This window comes from Amblyomma americanum, chromosome 1 (assembly GCF_052857255.1).
Source record: "Amblyomma americanum isolate KBUSLIRL-KWMA chromosome 1, ASM5285725v1, whole genome shotgun sequence".
Lineage (NCBI taxonomy): Eukaryota > Metazoa > Arthropoda > Arachnida > Ixodida > Ixodidae > Amblyomma > Amblyomma americanum.
The window spans coordinates 277,018,602-277,040,845 of NC_135497.1; positions in this window are offsets into that span (position 1 = coordinate 277,018,602).

Consider the following 22,244-nt stretch of genomic DNA (forward strand, 5'->3'; position numbering starts at 1 on the left):
GTGGGTTTAGGCTAAACAACAATGAAATAGAATACTGTGAAAATAGGTATTACAAAGAAATTTCCTTCAGAATAAAACAAATAACATCCATAAAACGTAAATAGTATAGAAACAATGTATACAATAGAGTGAAAAAGATAAAACACAATCAACTTACTTCAGAATAAACAATATTAGCTACAGCGTTATGAAAGATATTATTATCAGGAATGGCTGCAATATCGGGGGGAAGGCGGTTCCATTCCACAGATGTGCGGCGAAGATAAGACTGAAAAGAAGATTTGGTGTGGCATGTTGGGATGCCAACCTTGTGGCGGTGATCGATGCGACATGAAATGTATTCGGGGGGTGACATGAAATAGTTGTGAAGCGCAACGTGATGATATAGCTTGTGAAATAGCGTTAGGCGACCAATTTTGCGGCGAGATTGTAACGGTGGGAGCGAGACGTTAGATTTCACGGCTGTGATGCTTGCCGTACGGTTGTAATTTGAAAGAATGAGGCGAACGGAGTTATTTCGGACTAATTCCAAGAAATATGTGAGGTTTTCATGCGTAGGGTCCCATATTGATGCTGCGTATTCTAGTTTAGGACGTATGAGTGTTTTATAGAGTAAAAGTTTAAGGAAAGAGGGAGCGGTAGAGAATTTGCGACGTAAGTATCCTGCTGCACGATGCCCAGGTGAACCTGAAGGAACCAGGATAGTAGCGGTTTCAAAACCAGGCCACGTTAGTTCTAAAATGCCAAAGGAAAAAAGAAGCTAATTCAGGCTTAGTGTTTGAAATGGAAAATGTATTTGAATACAGCAAAATGTGCCCACCTTTGCTTTTCACGAAAAAAAGAACAAAATTCTGGCTGAGTATCACATAAATAGTGCATTAGTTATTCTGAAATGCACATACAAATACTTAGGTGTTACAATGTCGAACAGCTGTTCATAGAGTGCACATGTGGATCATGTGGTTGGCAAAGCCGGTGGAGCGCTGATTTTTCTTCAACGTAAATAAAGTGTTCGCTACCAAACCTGAAGAAAACTGCTTTGGTGTCGTGTGTGCGACCTATCATGGAATATGCCTGTGTTGAATAGGACCCTGAACAGCAATCGTTGATTGACAAGCTGGAGAAAATTCACAACAGGGCACCAAGGTTTGTCTCGGAAAGGTACGGTCGAAGAGATAGCTGTACGGAAATGAAAAAAAATATTTGCAATAGAAATACCTTGCTCCTCGTAGAAGAAAGGTAAGGCTAAAATTAGTCTACTCAATATTTCACAATAGAACCGGCATTAATCTGGAAATTTATTTTAAACAGCCCTTTTACATTTCAAAACGACATGATCCTTCATGCAAAAATCGAGAGTACCGTGCCAGGACAAACTTGCTTGCCATATCATTTTTTGTCAAGACTGTGCAACAGTGGAATCACTTGTCGAATGTGCTAGTGTCCACTGTAAATGATGATGTCTTTTTTGCAAATTTGTAACCCCCTGTTGTGAAGCCTTCGGTCAGTGCGGGGTAATTATTGAATAAAGAATAGAGACAAGTTTCGCGCGTGAGTCAGCGTTATGTGCTGCATGTGGAGGTGTAATAGCTACGTTAGACGCTCATGCCAATAGGATGTAATAATATGACGAGTTTGCGGGGAAAAACTATCGAGTCATGGAGACGACAGCTGCAGGTGTGAATGCCGCCTTGCAGGTGTCGCAGAACTGATAATGAAATGGTTGTCATTTCGGTGTTGTGGATAGTGTGGCTCTACGCATGAGTCGTGTTCACTTCCGCCGTCGTAATTCTCCGCTCACCTCCTCAGTCTGACGCAGCCTATTCGCCGTACAAGTCACAGTGATCTGAGCGCTACGTATGTTGTGGCTGATGATTGGCTGGCTTACCTCCACTACAACCAGTGTGTGGGCGATGCCTCTCGCTCCAGGCAGATCTCTGCCTCCATGGTTGGGCGGCGAGACACACAGCCGCTAACATGAAAAACATTACGGGCTCGTCTCGGTCGTTGCAAAGCTCCCAGATTCCTAACTGGACAGTACAAAAACAGAGAAGAACGCTTGTAGTGGCTTTCTTCACAATAACTGCAACCAATCGGCTGCCATCTTTAACTCGACTGGTGACGACGTAGTTGACAACGGTCGAGCACTCTCAAGAAGTTAAAACCAATCTAAAAAACGCCAGCAGACGGTAAACTTTCTCTATTTATTACTTCAGCATATATTTATAGCGAATACATGAAAATAATCCTTTCACGACTGCTGCACAAGCGTTTCTTTTTTCATCTTCGTACCTGTGCCTTTTGAAAGAATTCACAGTGAGGCATATAAAACATGTTGTGACTTCTTTGTGAGTGACAAAAGATTGAAGTGACGCAAATAAACAAGCGCAGATTTTTGGCTATTTCTTTTTAAAGGGAAGTAGCGTCTGAAAATGGCATTGGCAATTCTTTTAAACTTTGTTGCTGCAGTCACCTTGAAAAATGTGCTCTGCATGATTACGGAGAAAGAAAACTATTCATTCTGTGCGACTGGAAAAATTTTCATACGCTCTCAAACTTACATCCGCGAACTTATACGCATCTCAGTTGAACAAGTGCAGTGAAAATGTCGTGAAGTCATTGCTTTTTTTTGGATGGAGCATGCGAAACTTCGCTCAGAACGAATTAAACCAAAATGAAATGAGTGCGTCATTGGTTGAAAGAATACCTAGGTACCTGTTTGTAATTTTAACGATACTCGTATGACAGCGACCTTCAGTATTAGAACAGTGAATTCATAATTTCAAAGACCTGCAGATTTTTATTTAGTTTATGAGTATTCGAAGTTAGGCGGTGCGCCTTGTCTGTGTAACCTCCTCATGTGATTTTAGTTTTTCCCCGCAGAGCGGATTAGAGCCCAGTGTAAAGATATTTTGGGCAATGCGGGATGCTCGGCTTCGGTTTTGGCGTAGAGAGACATAGTGGCCTTTCTTGGGAAATAAAGCTTAGCTTACTTGCTTAGGGATTAAAACCCTCTGCGAGGTTAGCAACGACGGTGACAAAGAGCCACGGTCGTACACAATTGCGTTCAGCTTTGTCACTACTGGAGCTACGGCAGGCTTAAAGGTTTTATAAAATTAAGTCATCTGCCCGTTGCGACAAGACTTTCCTGGATTCCAATATTCGCTTCATTTTGTTGCTTTCTCGGATGAAAACACTGCGCTCCTCTTCTCCAGCTCCACTGGTTGAAAACGAAAACCACCCGCTAATAGTGAAAGCATACTAGTGAATGGAACATGGGACAGGTGGTGGCAGCTGTCAGGCAATAACTTGCCAGTTCGCAGGCCTAGTTGGCTCCTCATTCGCGCGCAACAATCGTGCTGCTGTCAACCGTGGTTTAAGCGAGCGAAAGAGCGAAATCACCTGCGGCCATCACTCTACGGCCCCGTTGCAGCGGTGGGCCGATGTCTTTGAGATGGTTTCTGCGCCAGCGTCAGCCAGCTAGCACGCGTGACGGTGCAAGTTGCAGCGAACACACCGCGCTTTTCAGATGGAAATACATTCCCAAAGCGACGAGATATGAGGTGGCGAAGTTGCTTTGTCATGCATGACATCTGTTCATGGCAGAGCTGTCGCTTCCTAAAGAGGAAGGAGCGGTTTGGAGCAGTGGTCAGGGAGAGTTTGTGATATGCTCTTGGGATGCCAGTCATAAGTGAAATCAAAGCTTTTTAGCATAACAAACATGTTCACGAACGAAAAGAAAGCACACCGGATTCTGGATTAGGAGCATCTCGTGGGAACAGAAGGCACGATGCAAACCTTGGGCAACAATAGCGGCCAGGCAGGTGGCCAAGTCCAATGAAAATTCTGCATACCTATACCTACGACAGAGGGGCAGTTTTAAGCGAACACGGCACAGAGCACCTGTTTTAAGTTAGGGCGTCGGTGCCAACATTTTGTCGCTATTATATCTCCAAGCAAGCGTACGCAGCAGGAGCCGGGATACCGGAGTGTCCGACTCATTAGAAAGGCAGCGCTGGCGGACAACGGACAAGGACAAGAAGTGGAGAAACTGCGCTGAACTAATAAGTGTTATCCACCAATCTTAAGACCCCCTGTACCGAGTGAAATTGTTCTTTTTCCATCCAAAAACAGGGCACCTCTATAGGGTCAAACATCGCTCCTGTCCTGAGCGTCCTCTACATGGTTATGCATGACATAGATTTTATTGGGACTAAAAACAGAAATAAGAAAAATATGTCCCAGTCTGCACCACTAAGTATAACGGGCTTACGGCTATGCATGACAGAGAATTTGGCTAGGAAATTGAAAAATATCCACTGCTTAAAATATTTAGATACGTAGACGACTACCTAATCCTCCTAAACTGCCGCTACGATGCTTTTATGGCCGAAGTACTGTAGTAGTTTCGGAGTGTCGTATCCTTTCCTGGCCGGCGAGGTGCGCCGTGGAGACGCAGGAACGCGGACCTTTTCCTCCTTCACAACGGGCGAGTAGCCAGAAGGTCAACTCGAGAGCGCTGCTCCGCCTCCTTCCTCAAATCGGTCGCCAGCGCGCACCGCCAGACGCCGCCGGAGCGGTCGCTGATTGGCCAAAAGTGACAACGGGCATGTGCGCTGAGATCGGCGGGTACCAGCCGTGGCCGGAGCGATAAGACAGCGAGCCGTGACAGCGAGAGGACGTCAGGTAAATACCTCTCTTCTTCCCTCTTTGTTGCCGCCGTCTTGCCCCGTCAGCCGTAAGACCAAGTCAGACGGCAAGGGCCGCAGATCAAGCAACCAGCGATTTTGGAGAGCCCAATAAACGTTGGGGGGGGGGGGCACCGGGCAAAGCGCCCTGTTCCCTGTTGTGTTGTTATATCGCATTTCCGCTGCGCCGCAGACAGAACGGCCGCACGTGGTGTGCGATACCAGGAGCTCAGAGTTCACTGCCTAGAGCTTAAAAGAGGCTGAACGGCCTAGTAAGAACCCCCAAAACAGGCGCCTCAACGTGGTTTTCACGCGCAGACGCGCTGGAGCAGCTCGCTCCCGGCGAACATGGTGGATGCGCAGAGTTTACTGCCTGATCTGCTGTGGCTCACAGAGCCCGGCCAGGGGTCTAGAAAACGCCCTGCCCCAGGCACTCGAGCAGCGTAATCTCCTCAACGGACGGGACGATACACCGCCGCAGGCGCGACGTACGCAACATCGTGGACGCCGGAAAGCTCTGCCAGACACCACGGTATCAGCACGCCAAGCGTTGCCGTTCATTCACCATCGCCGCGTGCCGCCTGGCCACAGGCGGGCTCACCGCCCTTCGTTTCACAGCTGCCAAACGGGACAACCGAGACCGCGCCAGATGGGACGAGTTCACCGTTCATCACGGCTCCTGACATCGAGGCACCAGCAAAGTAATTGCTGCGTTTTCAACTTTCCGTTCTAAGATTTTGAGGTGTAGTTAGTGAGGCCCTGTCTAATGACGGCGAGGCGCCGTTTCTCGCACATAGCTAAGCCTCGCTATAGAGCCTTTGTTCGGGTAATTCGGGAAGAAGTGTCCGTCATATTCGATCGTAGTTGCTGCTACCGACTCCTGGACCATGGGCCAGGTGCCCACAGAAGCCGGCCAAGTCATTACGCAAGTTATGCGCAGTGACGAGGTATTACAGGTGACAAATAGATACGTATTAGATCCGAAACTAAACCGCATTATTGAGCTATGAAAACACGTTTGTTTTGAATGTACGCAGGCGGGGATGAAGATGGTTCCGCTCTGCCAGCCTTGTCAGTGGTCACCAACCAGAAACATGTAAAACTAAAGCGACATTAAACTTGAAATGACTTCGGTGGCCGCATTTCGATCGAGACGAAATTCAAAGGCGCCCATGTGCTGTGCGACGTCAGTGCACGTTAAGAATCCCAGATCGCCGAAATTATTGTAGAGAACTCCACTGCAGCACCTCTTTCTCTCATTCTTCCACTCCCACCTTCCCTTACGACGATGGGGTTCATGTCATTTGGTCATGATGGGGTTCAGGACATTTACTGCACTATTTCCTTTCCTCCAAAACCGGTTTTCAGTTTCAATTTTCATTTACCCCGGCAGTGGCCTATAGCAATCAATTTGATCATCCGCCTCGTATGTGAGAGATGCGAGACACGATCGGCATTCAACGTGTATCCAGAGTTTTCGAGTGCACAAACTTTTTTTAATCCGGTCGAAAACTGCATGGCACTGAGATTCGAATCTCGGTCCTCTTGCACGTGAGGTGGATCCTCTAGCTCTATGCCATCACTCTAGATAGCCTCAACGGCCTAAGCGTAACGGACTGGATTGCTAGCGAATGCAAGCGTAGCATTCGTTGGCATAAACTTGGCGGATGAGATTAAAAAGTTTGCTGGGATGTGGTGACCACATATATAGGAGCGGCTTTTTCCCTGCAGTGGGTGTAGTCAAGCTGGTGATGATCATAACAAACCTTTTCCGGTTAAGCGCATATAAAATTCGGTCGTTGGTCGCACTCCGTGCAGGCCAATAAGGTTATCTTTGTCTCTTTGGTCAAGCTGCCGAAGCGAAATCATCGATATCAACGTCACCAGCTCTGCTACGTTTATATAAAATACCCTGTTATTTAAAATTCATTATTCAATAAAACAAGTCACGGGGCTAGTTAGTGATACATTGTTTCTAGAGAAGTAATTCAGCGCTCTTTAGTTGAGACGAGCACATATACAGGCATGACAGGGGAGGCGCTGGTGGAAGCTGTTCTCTACATTGATCCTTGGTGTCATTACCTGCACTCAGTGGGAGCCTATCCTCTTGCGTTTCCATGTGCAGATGTCCCCTCCTGGACCTCATGAGGCCTCCGCTGTGTCTGGAAATGCAGCGCGTTCTGAAGCAGACCAGCTCGAAGATGCAGGAAGTTACGAAATGTTGATCAAATAGTTCGTCCGAGACCAGAGGGATCAGTTCATGATGGAGGAAGCTCTGCCGGGCCGCTCTAAGAAGCAAGGTTAGCCGACCACACCGCTGCACTAGCGTGGTTGCTGTGAGTAATAGTATAGTGCAGCGTGCAACCTGCTTTAGGAAGGAAGCAGCGAGATTGTAATTGCGAGAGGATGATGAAAAGTTATAGACCATACAAGAAGGAAATAATGAAAATTTTCTTGATTGAACATATTTAGCCCGACATTCCCCACCCTTTGCACACCTCATCAGCAGTTTTGTTTAACCCTGCAACACAAAGTTTTCTTCAAGTAACCGAAAATTGCTGCCGTGCCATCCACCGCTTTATTTTTAACCCTCCAAGGTCTTTTATGATGCTTGGAAACAGGAAGTAATCATAGGAGCATTTCGAAAGCAGCCTAAGTTAAAACGAGGAAAGCTGCGAAACTGTGTCTTCCTCTTGAGAATATATGGACGATTAAAGTCCTGTCAATTAAGTAGATGTAAAATTTGAGCCCCCGAGAAATGCTGTTAGAGAAAAAAATGGTAGGATTTTAACGCCATGAAACCGACTAGGAGGTGCTGAAGCACTTGAGGCTGCAACACCTTCAACGCAACCGCAACCATTGCAAGATCGGGGGGAATGCCAGTACCGCGCCTTGACGGAGCAGCTGTGCAGGGCCTCCGCCGCTGGCGCTCCGCCAAAGGGCAAATGTTGAACCTCCACACATACCTCTGGTCTTTCACTTTTGCTATTGAAGGAGTGCTTTCACTCCAAAAGGCCAGCTGAAACTCGCCCGCATTCACACCTGATGAAGGAACCGAGTGGGTTCCGAAACGTCATGTTTTTTCATTGTTTATTTGGCGTTATTTTTTAAGTTCAAAAGCGTTGAAGTTCCATGCGCATTCCAACCATTGTGCATGTCTGACAGAAATCGCAGGTGCAAAGAACAGAGTCGATGGCGAGAACGAAGGAGAAGAACGGGAGGAGGAGTTGCCGCACCGCCGCCGCCGCAAACAGCGCGCGATATTCAAGAGCTTGGGAAGCGTATTGAGGCCGCTTTACCGGGCCAAGGTAGTCAAAGAAAAGAACCCATTTGAATGTTACCGCTGCCACGGCAACTTCACGTTCAAGCGCGAGCTGGTGTACCACTTTCGAGTGGACACCGGAGCAGCACCGCTTCCCTGCGACTTCTGCCCGCTGGAGTTCCCGACGGGCCGCATGCTGTCCAAAGATTGCTCCAGGAAGCACGGGCGCCCATAGCTCTCGGGTTTGACAGAATGCCGCCATTGAAAATCAAAGTTGGATTGAAGGGGTTTTGTGAAACAGGAACATCGAACGGATCCCGTTTTAGTCAGGTCATGTTTAATATAGGCAGATTCCATTTGGATGTGGACCAGTTTTGAGCAGGATGTGCTTTGTCAGGGTGTATTCGATATACCGCAGCTTAAACTGGGACATATTTACGTTCTCTTCTGTAATGATGCAAACATATGAGAACAGTACTGAATAGAAGGCATTCAAGACCAAAGCGCAGTGTCTGTGTCTAGCTGTTCTGTTTCTAGCGCTTTTACTCAAACGGCTTCATAACTTTTTTGGATATCTTGTAGTAGCACACCGAGACAATGGTACGCTTTCTTTTATCTTACAGCCACACTGACTTTCTGTGTTGGATGATATGTCATGGAGTGCACAAACACACCCGTAAATATAAAGTGAATACTCTGCCGATGTTTTTCTTGTGTTGGCAGTGAATAATTTTTGCAGGTACAACAGAATTGCAATTATCACTAGGCTACTCCAGAGAAAATAATCTTGCAAACGGGACAAAAACGATCGAATTTCATTAGAAAACCGCATGAGATGCAATTTGAGAGGCTTAAAAACTACCACATACCATGCAGTCCTGTGTTCCTGGTCATAATCCCAGCAAGTCATATGGTCTGGACATTCAAATAAAGCCGCAACGCAAAGCTACTATTGGGTCAATGCAGCTATATGTAATTTTAGGTCTAGCGTGGTCTAGCCCCAGTTTCTTAACCCCTTCAGGCGCTAGCTGACTTGCAGGGGCTTCGTGAATTTGTTACACTCAGCAGTTTCCTTTGTTTTAGACGAATTTCGTGTCTTTGGCATACGAAAAAAAAATTGTGGTCCAATCCACGCTGTGAAGGTGGTTGTACAGCGAAGCTGTAAAATGACGCCCAATTACCCATTGCGTTGTCGCTTGAAAATTGACACACGCGGCTCTACAAAGAGTGAAGCCAGTCAAGTGAAATGGACGTATATGACGCTTTATTCCTTCACAACGACACTCATGACTGCTTTGTGATCAGTATGATATACATTAAGACTTTCAGTTATAACTGTACAGATATTCTTCGCTAAGTTTAAATCTGTGTATGAATCATGAATGATGGCTGGCTGAGTTGCATTCGTGAAACGGTATTCCCCTTGTTCACACGCACGTCATCATCTATCGTGGTTATAATATACGATTTCTATGCTGTTCGGTAGTTTTCCACATGAAAAAGCATTCAATTTTTAGCCCGGAGTAATTTGCTTATGGCGCCGACGACATGCAAATTTCCTGAGTGGTAGAGGTATACAGCTTCGCTGTAATATGCTTTCAACCGCTACATTTGCGCCTGTCTTTGTCTTTAAATTCGGTCCGTCCACCTTAAGCCCTTCTTCAGGACTTGCATAGATGCTGTTGGAACAATGTGCGAAAATTCAGAAAGTTTCCTTCTAAATGTTAACGATACCGCCAGTTTGAGCAGGACCAAGTACGCAGGTTTTTAAATAATCACCGACCGTAAAGCGTTGCATACACATCATCTGAGAGGGTATTGTTGTAACACCAGGCAGCGGCAGTCTCGAGGTGCTTCCAGCGCGAGCGCCGCAGCGGTGCGTGGTACGCGGCCGTGGGCGTGCACGAAATAATCGCCATGAGGGCGCCAGATGGCGCCACGTGCCGACGAGATGGGCGCGCATTTGCTCGTCGGCAGCAATTATCGCATGCGCACTGGCGGCTCGAAAGTCTGCATCATCTGGCGCTCCAGACGGATCGAGCGTTCAGTTTGACTCGAATTTTGAAAATTTCACTCGCTAAATGTGCTGCTATGGCCTTATACCCGTGCCACACGTGCACAATAAATGACAGTAAGTGGTTAAGGCCTTAATTTCGTTAATGCCATTATTTTCAGAGTTGGTGCTACATGTCCACTTATAATAGTGTGACGAAGAAGACGACGAACTGCGCAGTGGCGCGGGCAGGAGCGCTCGCGCTAGGCCGGCAGCCATAAAATCATCTCATTTCCATCGATCATCGTGTCTCTTTCTTCGGCTGGCCGCCACGTAACATTTGGTGGAGGTGCTGGGGTCCCTTCATCGCCATCCTGGTCCCGGAGCTTCGGCGTTCTGCGCCTGCCGTGGTCGTCGGCCGTGTGTGCCTGGTCCGCACCGCCCGGCTGTGCCCAGCCCGCCAGACCTGAACCGACCTCGCCGCTTACCCCAGCCCCGTCCACCGCCCCGACCACAAGACACGATGAACTGACCACGTTGCCGCGACCGGAATGACCCGACCGACCCGAGACGCTGCCCACACGTGAGGACACCGCCCCCCCCCCTGCCTCTGCCGTTCGGTGCGTCCAGGGACCTCGGCCGTCGGCTCCTGGCAACCTGCGGCCCGGATGCTTCGTGGACCGGGACTCATTTGCCGATCGTCTCATTCCCCGTGGCGGCAAGCCCTTCACCTCCTTCTTCTGTATCCAACTATTTTACAAGCCCATCGTCATCTGCAGCATTTCATCTTCAGTGCCGATCTTCTCGTTCGCGATCGGGACGATCGCTCGGTGGCCCCGACTAGTATGACGAAGAAGACGACGAACTGCGCAGTGGCGCGGGCAGGAGCGCTCGCGCTAGGCCGGCAGCCATAAAATCATCTCATTTCCATCGATCATCGTGTCTCTTTCTTCGGCTGGCCACCACGTAACAATATCATTACATGAAAGTCACAATGATGATAGCGAGTGCAAGGCAGAAAAAACTTCATTTCAATAAAAACAGTGCTAATGAGCAATATATCTCGGGAATGTTGTAAGTGTAATATGAACACTGCCTGGAGACATTTGTTATTGTGTGAATAGTTTGTCTACATTACCTCTCCCACTATCCTCTCTTCCCGTCCCCTCTATCTCATACATTTCATTTCTCCGTTCTGCATGCTATCCTCTATTTCCACTGCCCCAGCTCAGGTGCTCCAGTATCGATGGCAGATGCCGGGGCTGGCAAAAATCTTATCCTTCCTTTTTATTATTATTTTAATACAAAACAGTTACTGCTCCTAATATGAAAATTATTTTGCAGAAAATGCTGCTATTCTTACTTGGCAAGCCGAAAAATCAGCCGTAAACTTGCGTGTCAGCACACATGCTGAGAATATCTGTCAGAAGTGCTTTTAAAAATGGCGCCCTTCGCATAAAAAATACCATAGAGATGACTCGTCTGACTTAACTCTTGTAAACTATTTACTACTGGTAAGTAACTTGTTACTAACAAAGTTATATGCTTTTCTGCGTATGGAATGGGGAGGAGAGTACGCATTGCCCGGGCGAATGACTTGTGGAAAACTCAGTAGGTCGCGAATGGCAGTAAGGCTAATGATAAATTTATGCGTATGAAACCGCTCGAATGCCATTAGAAGTGAAGGCGATAAGCACTTAATGGCATTAAATTTTCCCGTGTGGCACGGGTAATACACAATGGTATAGACATCTGCAGAACCTTCCGCAATTGGCGCCGCCACTCGCCAAGAACGCGATCGCCTTTGCAAGTGACAGGAGATATACCTTTAGCCTTGGAAAGTGACTGACACCGCGATCGCCGAAGGAAACACGAGGCGACATATTTGACAACAGAAGACCACCTTGAACAAGAGTTGCGTGTCGTACCTTAGATATCACATGCCGTTACTCGCTATTCTGAGTGAATACACAAAACGTGTAAATAAAAGTTCTTTGTAGCAGCGAAACACGGATCAGCATGCATGAATTCTTGCATTGGGGGTTGTCCAGGTGTAGCGCGGATTACAGCGCTACCTCCTTTATTTCTATTTAACAACCGCAAAAATATTACTCAAAACAGCTCACATGGTAGCACGCGATGCGGGGTGTCAATAATATATACTCATTGTATGAATTTTTGACGAGGTGCATCTGAAAATCGGTTGATTTCTTAATTCATTAGATATTTATGCGACAGCACCCATTGTTTCCAAGTTATATTTTCCAGCCATTTCGATATTTTGTATGAAACTTTGTACATGCCTGTAAAAAATTGAGCGTTGTTCCGAGCTTGGCTTTCTTGGGGAATGGATATACCATTTAAGCTGAAATTTGCTTTCTTCAAAACAAATTTTCAATTTTCAACCAATATTCCATCTAAGTATTCATCGGCACGCTTGGTGGGAATTTAACAGCCTCTCTCGTCGTCGAGAGTGATGTAAGCATGAAATACTCTTGAGTATCTGGCGCAGCACTGTCGAAGACGGGTTATAAGCCGTATTGACCGCATTCTTCCAATGGTTATTGCCTGATGCTACACCACAATGCAGTGCTGCGGCCGACCTCATAGAAATACTCGGGAGCGAGACAGCTGCCCGGACCCCCTGCTTTACGCCCCTCTCGACATTTTACGCGATAGCGTGTACAGCTCGTTCGGTCGAAAAGCCGTCGGCGTAGTCGGCACCGCGTGGTGCAAATAAGTGGGGGCTGCCTAAAAAAAACCGTTTCACGCCAACCGTTTGCCGCAGTGCATTCTGGACGGTCTCTTACGATTCAGCGTTTCGTGCAGCATAAACTTACTATTTAAATGGCCACAGAAATGAGTGGTTGAGCTTGGCTTTGCAATGCTTGCACTATGTATAGTACAGGCCACCAAGGGTCCATGCCGCGCACGAGACCTCAAAAGCGAGCGGAGTAGGAGGTAAACTTTTTTTAAAGAAGAGGTCTTAGGCGCGGTTCGGGGTGACGTTCCCCTCCCCGCTGAGGGCTCCTCTTCTAAGCCGGACGCCAGGTGGTCGACCGACGATGTCGTTCGGTGTCCTCTTCGGCCTCCTCCGAGACTCGGAGTTGAACCTCAGGGTCCGAGCTGAGCAGCGCGGCCTCCCACTGCGATTTGGTAAAAGCGAGCGGGAAATTTAGAATACATTTTTTTTTAAATTCCGGCTTTCGCGCGAAAACGAGGCATATGACCTCATGTTGTGCAAATGACATCAGGGAAAAAAAGCGAAATCATCAGCGAAAAAAAAGGCGGGGGGCGCTGTTGATACATTTTGATGTCGGTCATTTCTGCGATTGTAGATATGTAATCCAATTTCCCTTGTTTCTGTCAAGAAGCCCAGAGCCGCCCGACTGTCGTATGCGCATGCGATGTGCACACCTATGTATTGATACCTGTTACGAAAAATAAAGCCACTTGTTAGTACCGTTCGTCTTTGTCGTGTGACCCTCCCGTGCTCGTCTCTTTTGCGCTACATCTATATTCAAGTATGTGCCACTATCTAGCCCAGCAACAAGTTGTATTTAAACTTCCTATGCCTCCCAGCGGCTGCATATTACAGACGCTTTCTTCTAATCCTCCTTCAGTTCCCTTCAATATGTCTCATATCTCGGCGGACACTGTATCCATAGGCGCCCGCAGCACCACGGGCAGAGCTCGCATGGGTGAAAACGAAATGAAAATTGGTTTTTGGGGAGAGGAAATGACGCAGTATATGTCCCACACATATCGGGGGACACCTGAACCGCGCCGTAAGGGAAGAGATAAAGGAGGGACTGCGAGAAAGAAGGAAGTAAGAGGAGCCGTAGTGGAGGGCTCCGGAATAAGTTCGACCATTTGGAGATCTTTAACGTGCGCTGACATAGCATAGCACACGGGCGCCTTCGCGTTGCGCCTCCATGGAAACGCGGCCGCCGGGGTCTACTCAGAACCCGGGTACTCCTGCTCAGTAGACGAGCGTTTTAACCACTGAGCCACCGCGGCAAGTTCCCCAAAAACAAATTTTAGAAATCGCCACCCACCCGCCGCGGTGGCTCAGTGGTTAGGGCGCTCGACTACTGATCCGGAGTTCCCGGGTTCGAACCCGACCGCGGCGGCTGCGTTTTTATGGAGGAAAAACGCTAAGGCGCCCGTGTGCTGTGCGATGTCAGTGCACGTTAAAGATCCCCAGGTGGTCGAAATTATTCCGGAGCCCTCCACTACGGCACCTAATTCTTCCTTTCTTCTTTCACTCCCTCTCTTATCCCTTCCCTTACGGGGCGGTTCAGGTGTCCAACGATATATGAGACAGATACTGCGCCATTTCCTTTCCCCAAAAAACCAATTATTATTATTAATCGCCACCCCCAGGTTCGAACGCGACCGCGGCGGCTACGTTTTTATCTAAGCAAAACGCTAAGGCGCCCGTGTGCTGTGCGATCTCGGTGCACGTTAAAGTTTCCCAGGTGGTCGAAATTATGCCGGAGTCCTCCACTACGGCATATATTTCTTCCCTTCTTCTTTCACTCTCTTTATTTCTTCTCTTACGGCGTGGTTCACGTGTCCAAAGATATATGAGACAGATACTGCGCCATTTCCTTTCCCCAAAAACCAATTATTATTATAATTATTACTAATATATCGTCACCCAGGCCCATATCTTCTGGGGCTGCATAGGCGCATATGTTCTGGGGTTGCGCGGGAACCCCGTCCCCACGAACCTTACTGCCACCTCCCTCCGAGGAGGGATGGAACCAACTCCTCCGAAGGCCAGAGATGACAAGCCAACTGGCACTCGTTTCTTGGGCTAAGGAAGTCGCCCCCACCTGGGGGCCATACCAAGCCCACCTGCCCTAAATCCCGACATTCTATGCCAATAATAATAATAATAATTGGTTTTTGGGGAAAGGAAATGGCGCAGTATCTGTCTCATATATCTTTGGACACCTGAACCGCGCCGTAAGGGAAGGGATAGAGGAGGGAGTGAAAGAAGAAAGGAAGAATAGGTGCCGTAGTGGAGGGCTTCGGAATAATTTCGACCACCTGGGGATCATTAACGTGCACTGACATCGCACAGCACACGGGCGCCTTAGCGTTCTTCCTCCATAAAAACGCAGCCGCCGCGGTCGGGTTCGAACCCGGGAACTCCGGATCAGTAGTCGAGCGCCCTAACCACTGAGCCACCGCGGCGGGGTAACATTTATCGGAAACATCCCATCTAAGACACCAGCCGCGCCATCTACCTAATCAATTTTGCACTACTATTGCTATTAACAGCCACCTTCGCTATGTCTGGTATATTTTCATTATATATGTTAATAAGTTTTATAAACATATCCACCACCAGACGACGAATCGTTTCACACCATCTGGAGACCCATGCGACAAACGGTTCGGCCGTAGTGGCCGTCTGAAGGTCCTAGGAATGCACGGATTGGGGGCAGGAATTAAAATTGGTGGTGCGAAGCCCACATACATTTTGGGCTTCATCTCTAATAGTAATTTTATCCTCCTGAACATGCCAAGTCATTTGACACCACTTCTAACATCTGCGACAAACGGGTGGCCTCAAATTTTATGCAAATGGTGGCCCTGGGAGGACGGAGATGTGGGTTTTTCCCACTTCGATGACCACCTCTCTGGCACATGTATAACGGATCGAAAGTGCAGGTATCAATTGACGCGCAACGCGCCCACTGTTGCTATATTTTATGGTGCGGTCGCATGACAACTGTTTTGGTCAATTTGACCTTCACTGCAAACAGACGCGTCCTTAAAAAACGTAAGAGCTCGCGCTCTTACAAGGCCAATGTGCCCTGTGCCCCCTGCCCTGGATACCTTCAGCGCTGAATATGCCGCCCTTTAATAAAGTGGTTCTCTTTCTCAGTGAGTTGAGGACTGGCGTTGCACGGTACACGGGCGTGTTGCCCTTCGCTTCCAATGCTTAATAGAAGTATAGTTTCGCTCTCCCTCGATGGACGCCGAAAACGTAGAAGTGCATTTTACATTTAATGCCACACATATATATATACACACACAACATCCCACAAACTATATGAACCACTCTGCCGTTCCGATGCCAGTGCTCCAGCCTCTCGCCACTTCTCGGTGGCAGACTAACACATACATGAGACGTGGGAGTCCATTTTACGCACCACCGATCCAGCTCAACAGCATTGGATCGTCGAGCACGCATTGGAGGCCGCACTGGAGGCTGCCAGGACACTGTGGTATTAACGGTAATCACCAGGCCGATGCGGCTGCGCATTCTGCTCACAACGATGGAGTTCTAGTGAGGATCCCAATATCAAGACCTGACGCTGCGTGTGGGCTTCGCCCTTTGGCGCTGGAGCTCACACTTTCAGCGTGGAACACGGGAGAGTTTTGCAAACTCCGCCTCAACGCACTGCACCCTAGACTGCGCCTTCGTTTTCCACATCAGTTAGCACGTCGAGAAGCAACATTGTTTTGCCGTCAATTGATCGGTGTTGCTTTTACCAACCACTATGCTTTCCGGATGGGGATGGCCGACAGTCCTGCCTGTTAAAGCTGTGGTTGTGAGGAGACCATCGCTCATCTTCTCTGTGAGTGTCCTGCATTTGCAAGTGCAAGACATACACTTTATTGTGCCCTGGACCGCCTCGATCCTCGTCTATTAACAGAGCAAAAGATCCTCTGTCCGTGGCCACAGCAGTCGACTGCCATCAAAGCATACAAGGCCCTCTTTGCCTACTTGAGAGCGACTGGATTGAGTAACAAATTGTGACAGCGTTGTGCGTGTGTGTGAGTGTTATGCCTTTTTCCTCTTCTCTCTTCCTCCTTTCAGTCCCCTAATTCCTCTTCCCCAGTGCAGGGTAGCCAACCGGAACCCCTTTCTGGTTAACATCCCTTCTTTCCCTCCTCCTCTTTGTCTATCTCCTTTCGGGCGTTATTTTCCCTCTTTTGGTGTAATAAATTTTTTATCATAATGTACCGTCAGGTTCCGCTTACCTACAATCCTAAGAGCGCGCTCTCAATCTCGGGCACACTGCGCGAAAATAGTCCGAGTCTGAGTTGCCTTTAACGAGCCCAGTGTGAGGTTGTACCCGAACGCTTAAACAGGAGCGCCGCGTCTCTAGCAGCGATGGCAAAAGAACCGAGGGCTGGCCGAAACGCGAAGCCACTATGAGAAAAATTGACAGTGGTTTAGCTCTGGCTAACCCTAGTTGAATTGCTAAAACTTCGTATCCGCGGCACACCTATGCGGCGTCTTATTACGACGCTCTCGAGAAAAAACGGGTCTCTTCCGCAGTTGAAGAATCACTCCGGGGTGTGACGCGACTTCTTCTAGCCGCATCTTCGTTACGACGCTTCTCGAGTCGTGTGACGGGCTCTTCTGGCGTTTCTTGAGCGCGTTGTCTTCCTCGCTTTGTTCTGTCGCTGATGCGTCTCTCGCGAACTCCATAACGACTACAATACACTGAGGCAAAGTGCGCGCGCGCGCGCGCACGCACGCACGCACACACACACACACACACACACACACACACACACACACACACACACACACACACACACACACACACACACACACACACACACACACACACACACACACACACACACACACACACACACACACACACACACACACACACACACACACACACACACACACACACACACACACACACACACACACACACACACACACACACACACACACACACACACACACACACACACACACACACACACACACACACACACACACACACACACACACACACACACACACACACACACACACACACACACACACACACACACACACACACACACACACACACACACACACACACACACACACACACACACACACACACACACACACACACACACACACACACACACACACACACACACACACACACACACACACACACACACACACACACACACACACACACACACACACACACACACACACACACACACACACACACACACACACACACACACACACACACACACACACACACACACACACACACACACACACACACACACACACACACACACACACACACACACACACACACACACACACACACACACACACACACACACACACACACACACACACACACACACACACACACACACACACACACACACACACACACACACACACACACACACACACACACACACACACACACACACACACACACACACACACACACACACACACACACACACACACACACACACACACACACACACACACACACACACACACACACACACACACACACACACACACACACACACACACACACACACACACACACACACACACACACACACACACACACACACACACACACACACACACACACACACACACACACACACACACACACACACACACACACACACACACACACACACACACACACACACACACACACACACACACACACACACACACACACACACACACACACACACACACACACACACACACACACACACACACACACACACACACACACACACACACACACACACACACACACACACACACACACACACACACACACAGTACAATACACTGAGGCAAAGTGCGCGCCCACACACACACACACACACACACACACACACACACACACACACGCACACACACACACACACACACACACACACACGCACACACACACACACACACACCTCCTCTTCCTCTACCCCAGCGGAGGACATCTGTTCGAGCGGGCTGCGGTGTTGATTAGCAATGCCGAAGCCGACATACTACATAAAACATACAACACACGGAATACGGCATACGGCGCGACGAACCGAAATGCCTCGCTGGCTGGCGTAGTAAAGCTTTCGCTTTAAAAATTATCAAATATGTAAAACAGCGAAAGCTCTGAGGCCCAAAAATTGAAGGACGCTTTAGCTTCGTCTTTAAGAGTGAGAAGTGACAGCGTGTCGCAGCTTTGCCGAGGAGTACACGGGACGCCATCGCCCGTTCGGCGCGACGCGTGGCCGGTTGGAGAATTTAAGGAAAAGACGCCTGTCTCACATATCTCGGCGGACGCCCGAACCGGGCCGTAAGGGAAGGAAAATGAAAGGAACAATTGCTTTTAAGGAAAGGAAATGACGCCTGTCTCACATATCTCGCTGGACATCCGGATTGCGCCGTAAAGGAAGGAAAAGTCGACCAATCAATCGACCAATGATCGATCAATAAATCAATCAATCCATCCATCCATCAATCCATCGATCCATCCATCCATTCATCAATAAATCAATCAATCCATCAATAAATCAACGCACAACACTGTCGCGTTAAAATCTTTTCTTTTAAGGCACGGTTCAGGTGTCCACCGAGATGCGCCATTTTTCGCTCACGGCTAAAGACGCCGACGACATCGGCTTTTCTGCGACGCGAGCTCCTTAACGTTGCCGCGTTAGAACCAGTGCGGCGCTCGTTCACACGCACAGACGCCGGGAACAAACCGTCCGCCGTAAGAGCGAACGCCAAAGAACATCTACTCTCTCTCTCTCTCTCTCTCTCTCTCTCTCCATTTTTCGACTTTCGAACATTGCGAAGCCAACGTGGCAACCACAGACAACACGCACACACCGTTACTGCGTCTTTACTCTTGTCCGTTGCTCCTTTCCTACTCCCCTTCTCCCCTCTCTCTCGAGCCAAACAGGAGCGACAGGCAACGAAGCCAGAGGCCACGGCGGACGCTCAGTGTGTGATTGCTGGCACGCCACTAAGGAGGCAGATCGCAACGGATAATTGAAACGATGGAGACATCGGGAGTCATCTCCTCTGTGTCTTCAAAGCAGGTATTTATGCACTGTAATATGCGCGCAATATCTAGACGCGATTGAGTGGCAATATTTTACGTTATGGGGCACGGTTGCGAGTTTTGCACCGTGCAGAGCATTGGCAGTAGCTAGGCCTAATGCCGCCATGACTGCGATGGCTCCCAGCGTTCGTTCGAACCTAGTGCATAATGTTGAGAGTGCGTTTCTATTGTGCCCAAAACTGTGTCGCCGAGCAAACTGTTTGTGCCTGGTCGAACGGAACTTCTCGTAGTAACAAGAACATGTCCGTACCCGTCACATTTAGTGACCCCGTCATAAATGTGGAAACGCCGAAGATATGCTGCAGGTGGTTCATTGGCCCAGAGAGATTTCTTTCGTCAAACGCGCGCACGCTACCACCGCCCTCTGTTTACTTCAGCGATCATCGTGCCGGTGCCACTGTGAAGCTGAATATATCTAGCAGTTGTTGCTTGTTCATTACTGAAGAATACGTGGCCACAATCGAGCACAGGCTTCGAGTGTTAGCGAAGCTTCAAAAAACTAGGTGGATAAAAAATTTTATTGAAGCCTGCTTGAGTTTGATGGGATCGGCTAGCGTCTCTCGCGACAAGCTTCGGCATGGAGTCCGTCGCTTTGTCCAAGATTGTGGCCGCCTTATGACTGATCGTCCGTGGGGCGTTGAGTACATGGTCTGTGTCGTTGCGACCCAAAGTCTCAGCGGGGAATCTGTGGGTGCTCGCAGCTCGAACTGTTCGGATTTTTAAAAATGTATTGTAAAGTTCCTGCTCGCTTTAGAGGTCTCGTACGCGGCATGAAAGCTCGGTGGCTTGTACTCTACACTGTAAAAAAAAATGCTCCGCAGTACAGAGAAACCCGCTGGTAATGCGTTGACGGAGGGTTTTCCGCAACATGAGGTACGGACTAAATGTCAGAAACAGAGACTCCGTATGACGACTGTCACATTCTTGGTAACGGAAAGTTACGCCATGCTATGCACGAGACCGAAATCGTTTTTTCCCAACGAATGCTTATGTTTTGTTCTTATTGAAGTTTCCGCAATGTGTATGCATACGTCCTCCGTTCACTCGGAAGTCATTTCATCTAGAGCGGAAATTATCTGTATTGTAATTATGTACTTTCTGTAGTACATGAACATGCGTCTTCGTATAGCTTCTGCCCGCAATGTTCACTGCAGATATAGCCGTCCAGGTGCCGAAGAAATAAGTATTATGTACAAGGCTTTCCTTTACGCTTATTATGTAGTGCATACGTACAAGGAATGCAGCTTGGAATGAAAGAGTGGTAAGGGTTTGGGTGAGTACAAGTACATACGTTTTATTTTCATGGCAAACTACACACATTGTACATCTGCACATTGCTGTCGGATCCATCTGAAAAGCAGAAAAAGATCCTCATTTAGTGGTCACACAACACCAAATATAAATTTCACAAATACATTTCAACCATCCGCTATTGAACAATCGGCTTTCGTAGAAGCTTTCAAAAGCAATTCACCGAGAACCAACCCGTTATAATTTATTGCCCAAAATTCATTTCTCATAGCAGTAAACAGTGAAAACCACAGGTCCAGAAAGAAGCAGACAAAATGCGTTTTCCCGGGCGGCACTGTGCGCACGAAAGCCTTTACAGTTGCTTATCATTTTGTGCAAATAGAAAGTAGCTCAGGATGGGGGCCAGATGCAATTCAATGCAGGTCCCTTTCTGTACATAGTACTAAATGCACAACTTAGCGAGCAAGGAACATTGGTAACATCTGAAAAAGGTGGGAGACGCTTGCCGAATTTATCGTCCATCCAATTTGTTATAGGCAAGACTAGACGAAGCGAAAGCCCCGCACTCAGTTTATATCCAGTTCCCGGGCATGCCTGTTACGGCAGATTATGACGCTTTTAATTATGACACAAACTTGGAATACGGCCCCAGGAAGCACACTTCCCCTAAACCGCATGTTTTCACTCATAGCTTCCATTATCTCAGCATGTGCAAGAAAATGTACTAATATCTGATGTCAGTGAAAATGCAGTCACACGTACCGAAGCAGCTCACTAAGGCATTCCAATATCTCTGCAGTGTGCCTCACAAGGAACATATTCTCAAGTTTCAAAAAAGGGCTCTCGGCAGAAATTTAACCAAAGGCCGTTGCCATGTGAACCTTTTCAAACTGATGACCCAGAAAGACGAAGTGTCCTCATGTGTCTGATGCAAAAGAAGGATGAAGGCATGAGTCTTTCTGCTTTTTGAACAGCTGTGATAAGTTTTTTACTGGTACTGCTTGGTGCAGCTTCAGTCCCCTTCTCGACATTTTGTGAAATAATTATATATCTGCGAAAGATCTCGCTAGCAAACAGTTTGGCACTAATGGAGAAGCGAGAAGACCCATGTCCTAGGCCTTTTTTTGTGACAATAAAGGAAGGCTTGCCTTTTAGAGTCATTGATTACG